The sequence below is a fragment of the Cetorhinus maximus genome, unplaced genomic scaffold (genome assembly GCF_964194155.1).
Source record: "Cetorhinus maximus unplaced genomic scaffold, sCetMax3.hap1.1 HAP1_SCAFFOLD_1563, whole genome shotgun sequence".
NCBI classification, from domain to species: Eukaryota; Metazoa; Chordata; class Chondrichthyes; order Lamniformes; family Cetorhinidae; genus Cetorhinus; species Cetorhinus maximus.
In genome coordinates, this window is record NW_027597503.1 from 5,030 (window position 1) to 12,500 (window position 7,471).

The following is a 7,471-nucleotide window of genomic DNA, read 5'->3' on the forward strand; positions in this document are numbered from 1 at the left end:
TTATCGATCCCGGAGTGGGGGGGGGTTGATTCAGGCGGGCGGGGGGGCGGGGTGTCGATCCCGGAGGGGGGGACGATTCGGGCGGCGGAGGGGGGGTCGATCCCGCAGGGCCAGCCTGACAGTGATGGGCTGATGTTTTACACTGAGTTTCCCGTTGGTGGAAATGCCGAGGGCCATTGTCCAGCTGAGTGGACGATGGTGAACCGGTTTCACCCTGTCATAAACCCACTGGCGCCATGTTACCTGCTCACACCACCACCCACGCCCAACACCAGCGGGCACGGACTATTCACCCCGATGTTTCGGGCTCGGAGCTGTCAGAGCTGCTGACACCAGAACAGGAGCAGATTTACTGAGCTGGGCACTGAGGTTACTTTCTCCAGAGCGGAGGGGATGAGATGGTTTGAGAGCAGAGTTTAAACTACTGAGAGAACAGCACAGACCCCCTCAAAACTGCTAGTGTCCAGTCTGTGGGAGAAATAGATCCACACACAGGGGGGGTCCCAATCACTTCCAGCTGTATCTGTGTGTGTATCTGAGTGGGTGTGTGCTGTGTATCTGAGTGTGTGTGTTGTGTATCTGTGAGTGTGTGTGTGTTGTGTATCTGTGTGTGTATCTGAGTGTGTGTGTGTTGTGTATCTGTGTGTGTATCTGAGTGTGTGTGTGTTGTGTATCTGTGTGTGTATCTGAGTGGGTGTGTGTTGTGTATCTGTGTGTGTATCTGAGTGTGTGTGTTGTGTATCTGTGTGTGTATCTGAGTGTGTGTGTTGTGTATCTGTGTGTGTATCTGAGTGGGTGTGTGTTGTGTATCTGTGTGTTGTGTATCTGTGTGTGTATCTGAGTGGGTGTGTGTTGTGTATCTGAGTGTGTGTTGCGTATCTGAGTGTGTGTTGCGTATCTGAGTGTGTGTTGCGTATCTGAGTGTGTGTTGCGTATCTGAGTGTGTGTTGCGTATCTGAGTGTGTGTTGCGTATCTGAGTGTGTGTTGCGTATCTGAGTGTGTGTTGCGTATCTGAGTGTGTGTTGCGTATCTGAGTGTGTGTTGCGTATCTGAGTGTGTGTTGCGTATCTGAGTGTGTGTTGCGTATCTGAGTGTGTGTTGCGTATCTGAGTGTGTGTTGCGTATCTGAGTGTGTGTTGCGTATCTGAGTGTGTGTTGCGTATCTGAGTGTGTGTTGCGTATCTGAGTGTGTGTTGCGTATCTGAGTGTGTGTTGCGTATCTGAGTGTGTGTTGCGTATCTGAGTGTGTTGCGTATCTGTGTGTGTGTGTTGTGTATCTGATTGTGTGTGTTGTGTATCTGTGAGTGTGTGTGTGTGTGTAACTGTGAGTGTGTGTGTTGTGTATTTGTGAGTGTGTGTGTGTGTTGTGTATCTGTGAGTGAGTGTGTGTGTGTTGTGTATCTGAGAGTGTGGGTGGGTCTGTGTGTGTATCCCCTCACTATAACCCTCTCTGACCAATGGTTGACCCTCTTTCATTCTCCCCTTACCCTGGATGACTGCCTCCTATTCTCATTCCTCCTTCAGATACCACAGAGGCAGGATCCGATGAGATTGGGAATGAGGTGCAGGAATTACGCAGCAGGCTGGAATTACTTGAGCAGGTGAGTGTATATTTATAAAGATGGCTTGGCCTTGTAGAACCAAGTGTTTCGGACACTGGGCAAGGTGAGGATCTGAGAGAGGGCGTGTTAAACCCCAGCTGTCCTGTACAATACACATCCTGTGGGCAGCCTCTCCATCTGAATCCAGCATCACACACTATGGCAGATCTATCATAGAGCCACTATGGCACAGAACAATGCCATTCAGCCCATCGAGTCCATGCCTACTCTCTGCAGAACAATCCAGTCATTGTCAATTAGGAAGGCCAATAGCATGTTGTGCTTCATCACAAGGAGATCGCAGGACAAGAATAACGAAGTCTCACTCCAGTTGTACAGGGTTTTGGGGAGACCACATCTGGAATACTGTGTGCAGTTCTGGTCTCCACATTTAAGAAAGGATAGACTTACACTGGGGTCGGTATAGTGAAGATTCACTAGATTGGTCTCTGGGATGAGGGGGTTGTCCGATGATGAGAGGCTGAGTAAATTGGGTTTATATCTGGAGTTTAGAAGAATGAGAGACAATCTCATTGAAACACACAAGATTCTGAAGGGGTTTGACGGGGTGGACGCTGAGAGATTGTTTCCCCCTGGTCGGAGAATCTAAAACACGGGGGCTCAGTCTCAGGATAAGGGGCCGATCATTTAGGGCTGAGATGAGGAGAAATTTCTCCACTCAAAGGGTTTGTGAATCTTTGGAATTCTCCACCCCAGAGGGTTGTGGATGCTCCATCACTGGATACGTTTAAGGCCGGGATAGACAGGTTTTTGGTCTCTCAGGGAATTGAGGGATAAGGGGAGCGGTCAGGAAAATGGAGTTGAAGCCTCAGCCATAATCGTATCGAATGGAGCAGGCTCGACGGACGTGTGGTCTAGTCCCTGCTCCTATGTTCTAGTGTTCATTCCCTCACTCTATCCCCATAGCCCTGCAAGTTTATTTCACAGGATCACAGAATTTTAACAGCACAGAAGGAGGCCATTCGGCCCATCATGTCTGCACCAGCACTCCAAATGAGCATTATGACCTAGTGCCACTGCCCTGCCTTTTCCCCGTACCCCTGCACATTGTTTCTATTCAAATAATCATCTAATGTCCTCTCGATCGAACCTGCCTCCACCACACTCCCCAGGCAGCACATTCCAGACCCGAGCCACTCGCTGTGGGAAAAAGATTTCTCTCACCTCACATTTGCTCCTTTTGCAAATCATTTTAAATCTGCGCCCTCTCGTTCTTGATCCTTTTAAGAGCAGGAACAGCTTCTCCCTATCTGCTCTGTCCAGCCCCCTCATGATTTTGAACATCTCTATCAAATCTCCTCTCAGCTTCTTCTCTCCAAGGAGAACAGTCCCAACCTCTCCAATCTACCCTCATAGCTGAAGTTTCTCATCCCTGGGACCATTCTTCTAAACCTCTTGTATCCAATGTGTTCACATCCTTCCTATAATGTGGCGCCCAGAACTGTACACAATACTCCAATTGAGGTCTAACCAGTGTCTTATATAAATTCAGCATAACCTCCGTGCTCTTGTACTCTAAGCCCATATTAATAAAGCCCAGAATACTATTTGTTTTATTAACTGCTCTCTCCACCTGTCCTGCCACCTTCAATGGTCTATACACATAGACACCCAAGTCCCTCTGCTCCTGCATCCCCTTCAAAATTTCACCCCTTATTTTATATTGTCTCTCCATGTTCTTCCTACCAAAATGCATCACCTCACACTTCTCCACATTGAACTTCATCTGCCACCTATCTGCCCACTCCACCAACTTGTCTATGTGCTCTTGAGGTTCCACACCATCCTCCTCGCAGTTCACAACACTCCCAAGCTTCGTATCATCCACAAACTTTGAAATTATCCCCTGCACACCAAGATCTAGATCATTGATATATATCAGGAACAGCAAGGGTCCCAATACCGACCCCTGGGGAACTCCACTACAAACCTTCCTCCAGCCTGAAAAATATCCATTGACCATTACTCTCTGCTTCCTATTTTTCAACCAATTTTGTATCCACGTTGCTACTGTCCCCTTTATTACATGAACAATAACTTTTCTCACAAGTCTGTTGTGTGGCACTGTATCAAATGCCTTTTGAAAGTCCATGTACACCACATCAACAGCATTACCCTCATCGATCTTTTCTGTTACCTCTTCAAAAAACTCCAGCTAGTTAGTTAAACACGATTTCCCCTTTAGAAATCCATACTGGCTCTTCCTTATCAACCTATATTTTTCCATGTGACTGCTAATTCTATCCCCAATAATTGTTTCTAGAATCAAGAAATTGCAGGGGCACTGGCCACAATCTTTCAGTCTTCCCTAGACTCAGGGGCGGTGCCAGAGGACTGGAGAATTGCAAACATTACACCCTTCTTCAAAAAAGGTTGTAAGGATAAGCCCAGAAATTACAGACCAGCCAGTTTAACTTCAGTGGTGAAGAAAGAGGCCATTCGGCCCATTGTGTCTGCACCAGCCCTTCAAATGAGCAATTTCCACTCTCACTTCCTTCGATATCCTTGGATGCATCTCGTGTGGTCCTAGTGCCTTGTCAACTTTAAGAACCGACAGACAGTCTATTCAACACCTTCCTCCTCATCAATTTTGAATCTTTCTAGTGACAGAGTTTCCTCGTCTGTCACCACGGCCTGGGTAACATCTGCCTCCTTGGTAAAGACAGATGCAAAGTATTCATTTAATACCTCAGCCATGGCCCCTTCATCCATGTGTAAATTCCCTTTTAGGTCCCTAATCGGCCCTACTCCTCCTTTTACCGCCCTTTTACTATTTATATACCTGTAGAAGACTTTGGGGTTCCCCTTTATGTTTGGCTGCCAGTCTTTTCTCATAATCCCTCTTCGCTTCTCTAATATGCTTTCTCACCTCCCTCTGAACCTCCTGTATTCCTCTTCGTTCTCAATCTCCTGCCCAATTTCATTTTGAAACCATTCCTCACCTCCGCTCCCCCCACCCTCATGGGCAGCGAGTTCCAGCTCATTACCACTGACTGAGTAAAAATGTTCCTCCTCACATCCCCTTGTCCAAACCCTTCAATCTGAGTCTCCCAGTCCTTGTCCAATCAGTGAAAGGGAACCGTTTTTCTTTGTCTACCTTGTCTAAACCTGTCCTCATCTTGTCCACCTCAATCAAACCTCCCCTCAATCTCCTTCACTCCGAGGAGAACAATCCCAGCTTCTCCAGCCCAACCTTGTAACTAAAATCCCCCCCATCCCTGGAATAATTCTGGGAAATCTCCTCCGCACCCTCCCAAGGACCCTCACAACCTTCCTAAATGGTGGCGACCAGAACTGAAGACAATCACTGTGTTTGGTTTTAATTTAACTTGCAGGAGCACTTTGTCAACATTTCCCCAGTCAGTTTTGCTGTAATAAATGTCACGGTGTAGTTGCAAGTTGTTCCCACTGGGCGGCAGGGTACAAAGTGAGCTTCTTCTAACTCTTGTCGCCCAGCTTGTTCAAAAAAAGCCAGCTGAACGTTCCTGACCTGTCTGGAGGCAATAGGACAGTGAACAATCCCACAGCCTAGCTGAGGAGCTCCTACAGTGAGTTAGCACAGACACGATGGGCTGAATGGACTCGGTCCATGCTGTATCCGGCCTGTGATTCGGTGTGAGGTGAAGAGGGGTCGGGAGGAGGTTCGTGTGGAACGTTAACACCGGGACAGACCAGTTGGGCGGAGACCTGTTTCCCTTCTGTAAATACTTTGTGGCTGGATCTGGTTGTCAGAATTCGAGACTGAAACAATCACCTTTCAGATAAAGCTGGGGGAGGCTCCTCCTCGTGCCTGTACTCACCCGCCCTGGGCTGGCCCAGCTCTGTCACAGCTCAGTGCCCGCACGGTGTCGAGTTCCTGCACCACACTCACTGCCAAGGCAACACTCGACACAAGAGCCAGGAGAGAGAAACCCTGACTCGCGGCCAAGACAAACCCAACTGTTCAAACACAGGGAAACTCTCAGCAGCTGTTAGTGTTCCTGTCACTGCCCGATGAGGATTTAATGTGGAGAAATGGGAAGTGATTCATTTTGTTGGGAAGAACATGGAGAGAGAATATAAAATAAAGGGGACAGTTGTGAAGGGGGTGCAGGAGCAGAGGGACCTGGGTGTCTATGTGTAAATCATTGAAGGTAGCAGGACAGGTAGAGGGAGCGGTTAATAGAGTTTATCCTGGGCTTTATTAACAGGGACAAAAGCAAAAATAGCCGGAAAAACTCAGCAGGTCTGACGGCGTCTGCGGAGAGGAATATAGTTCATCAGATGAAGAGTCATACGGACTCGAAACGTTAACTCTGTCTGCCTCTCCGCAGACACTGTCAGACCTACTGAGTTTTTCCAGCTATTTTTGTTTTTGTTTCAGATTTCCAGCATCCGCAGCATTTTGCTTTTATCTTTTTTATTAACAGGGGCTTGGAGTACAAGAGCAGGGAGGTGATGTTGAACTTGTCAAAGACACTAGTTCAGCCTCAGCTGGAGTATTGTGTCCAGTTCTGGGAGCCACACTTTAGGAAGGATGTGAGGGCATTGGAGAGAGTGTGGAAAAGATTCACGGGAATGGTTCCAGGGATGAGGAACTTCAGTTATGAGGATAGATTGGAGAAGTTGGGACTGTTTTCCTTGGAGAAGAGAAGGTTGAGAGGAGATTTGATAGAGGTTTTCAAAATCATGAGGAGTCTGGACAGGGTAGATAGAGAGAAACTGTTCCCATTGGTGGAAGGATCGAGAACCAGAGGGCAAAGATTTAATGTGATTGGCTAAAGAAGCAATGGAGACGTGAGGAGAAACTTTCACACAGCGAGTGGTTAGGATCTGGAATGCACTGTCTGAGAGTGTGGTGGAGACAGGGTCAATCGAGTGGTTAGGGTCTGGAATGCACTGTCTGAGAGTGTGGTGGAGACAGGGTCAATCAAGTGGTTAGGGTCTGGAATGCACTGTCTGAGAGTTTGGTGGAGACAGGGTCAATCGAGTGGTTAGGATCTGGAATGCACTGTCTGAGAGTGTGGTGGGGACAGGGTCAATCAAGTGGTTGGGATCTGGAATGCACTGTCTGAGAGTGTGATGGAGACAGGGTCAATCGAGGTTTTTGAAGAGAGTTGTGGTTATTATCTGAAAAGGAAGAATGTGCAGGGTTACGGGGGGAGGGTGGGATGAGGCACTAGGTGAATTGTTCCGTCTGAGATCCAGTACAGACACGATGGGCTGAGTGGCTTCTGCCTGTGCTGTAACCATTCTGAGATTTTGTCACCTGTCTCTCAGGGCTTAAAACAGATTTTCTGGGTCATTGTCACATTGCTGCTCATGGGATCTTGCTGTGCACAAGTTGGCTACTGTGTTTCCGACATTATAACAGTGACGACCCTTCAGATGGTTTTCATTGGCTGGACGGTGAGTGGAAGGTGATATAGGAATGCAGGATATTCTGTTGCTCCCTTTGTGAAGCGGTAACTGAGCCTCTCTGCACAAACAGAGCCCGCACTCCTCCCCCTCACGATGATCAGCAGCCCACTATCCGGGCCAATGGGAGTGAGTTCTCTGGCGTGGGGACGGGAGTTACGTGGAGGCCGGGTCAGAGCAGCAGCTTCATGACTGAATCCTTTGGGATTCTCGTGGTCTGTGCATTGGGTTTAAAGATCCCAATTTCAGTCCCTAGCACCCTGGGCTGGTAGTGAGGGGGTGGGCCGGTAGTGAGGGGGGGGCTGGTAGTGAGGGGGTGGGCTGGTAGTGAGGGGGGGGGGCTGGTAGTGAGGGGGGGGGGCTGGTAGTGAGGGGGTGGGCTGGTAGTGAGGGGGTGGGCTGGTAGTGAGGGGGTGGGCTGGTAGTGAGGGGGGGGCAGGTAGTGAGGGGG

At 48.7% G+C, this 7,471-nt stretch overlaps 1 long non-coding RNA gene across 1 annotated transcript in view; it reads left to right on the forward strand.

The window, feature by feature from the left end:
• Window positions 1-330: 330 nt before the first annotated feature.
• Window positions 331-7,471, forward strand: part of LOC144676392 (uncharacterized) — a 14,615-nt gene continuing 7,474 nt past the window's right edge. Inside the window, exon 1 of the long non-coding RNA XR_013575323.1 lies at window positions 331-1,602. This is a non-coding gene — a long non-coding RNA (uncharacterized LOC144676392). The remainder of the gene's footprint in view (window positions 1,603-7,471) is intronic.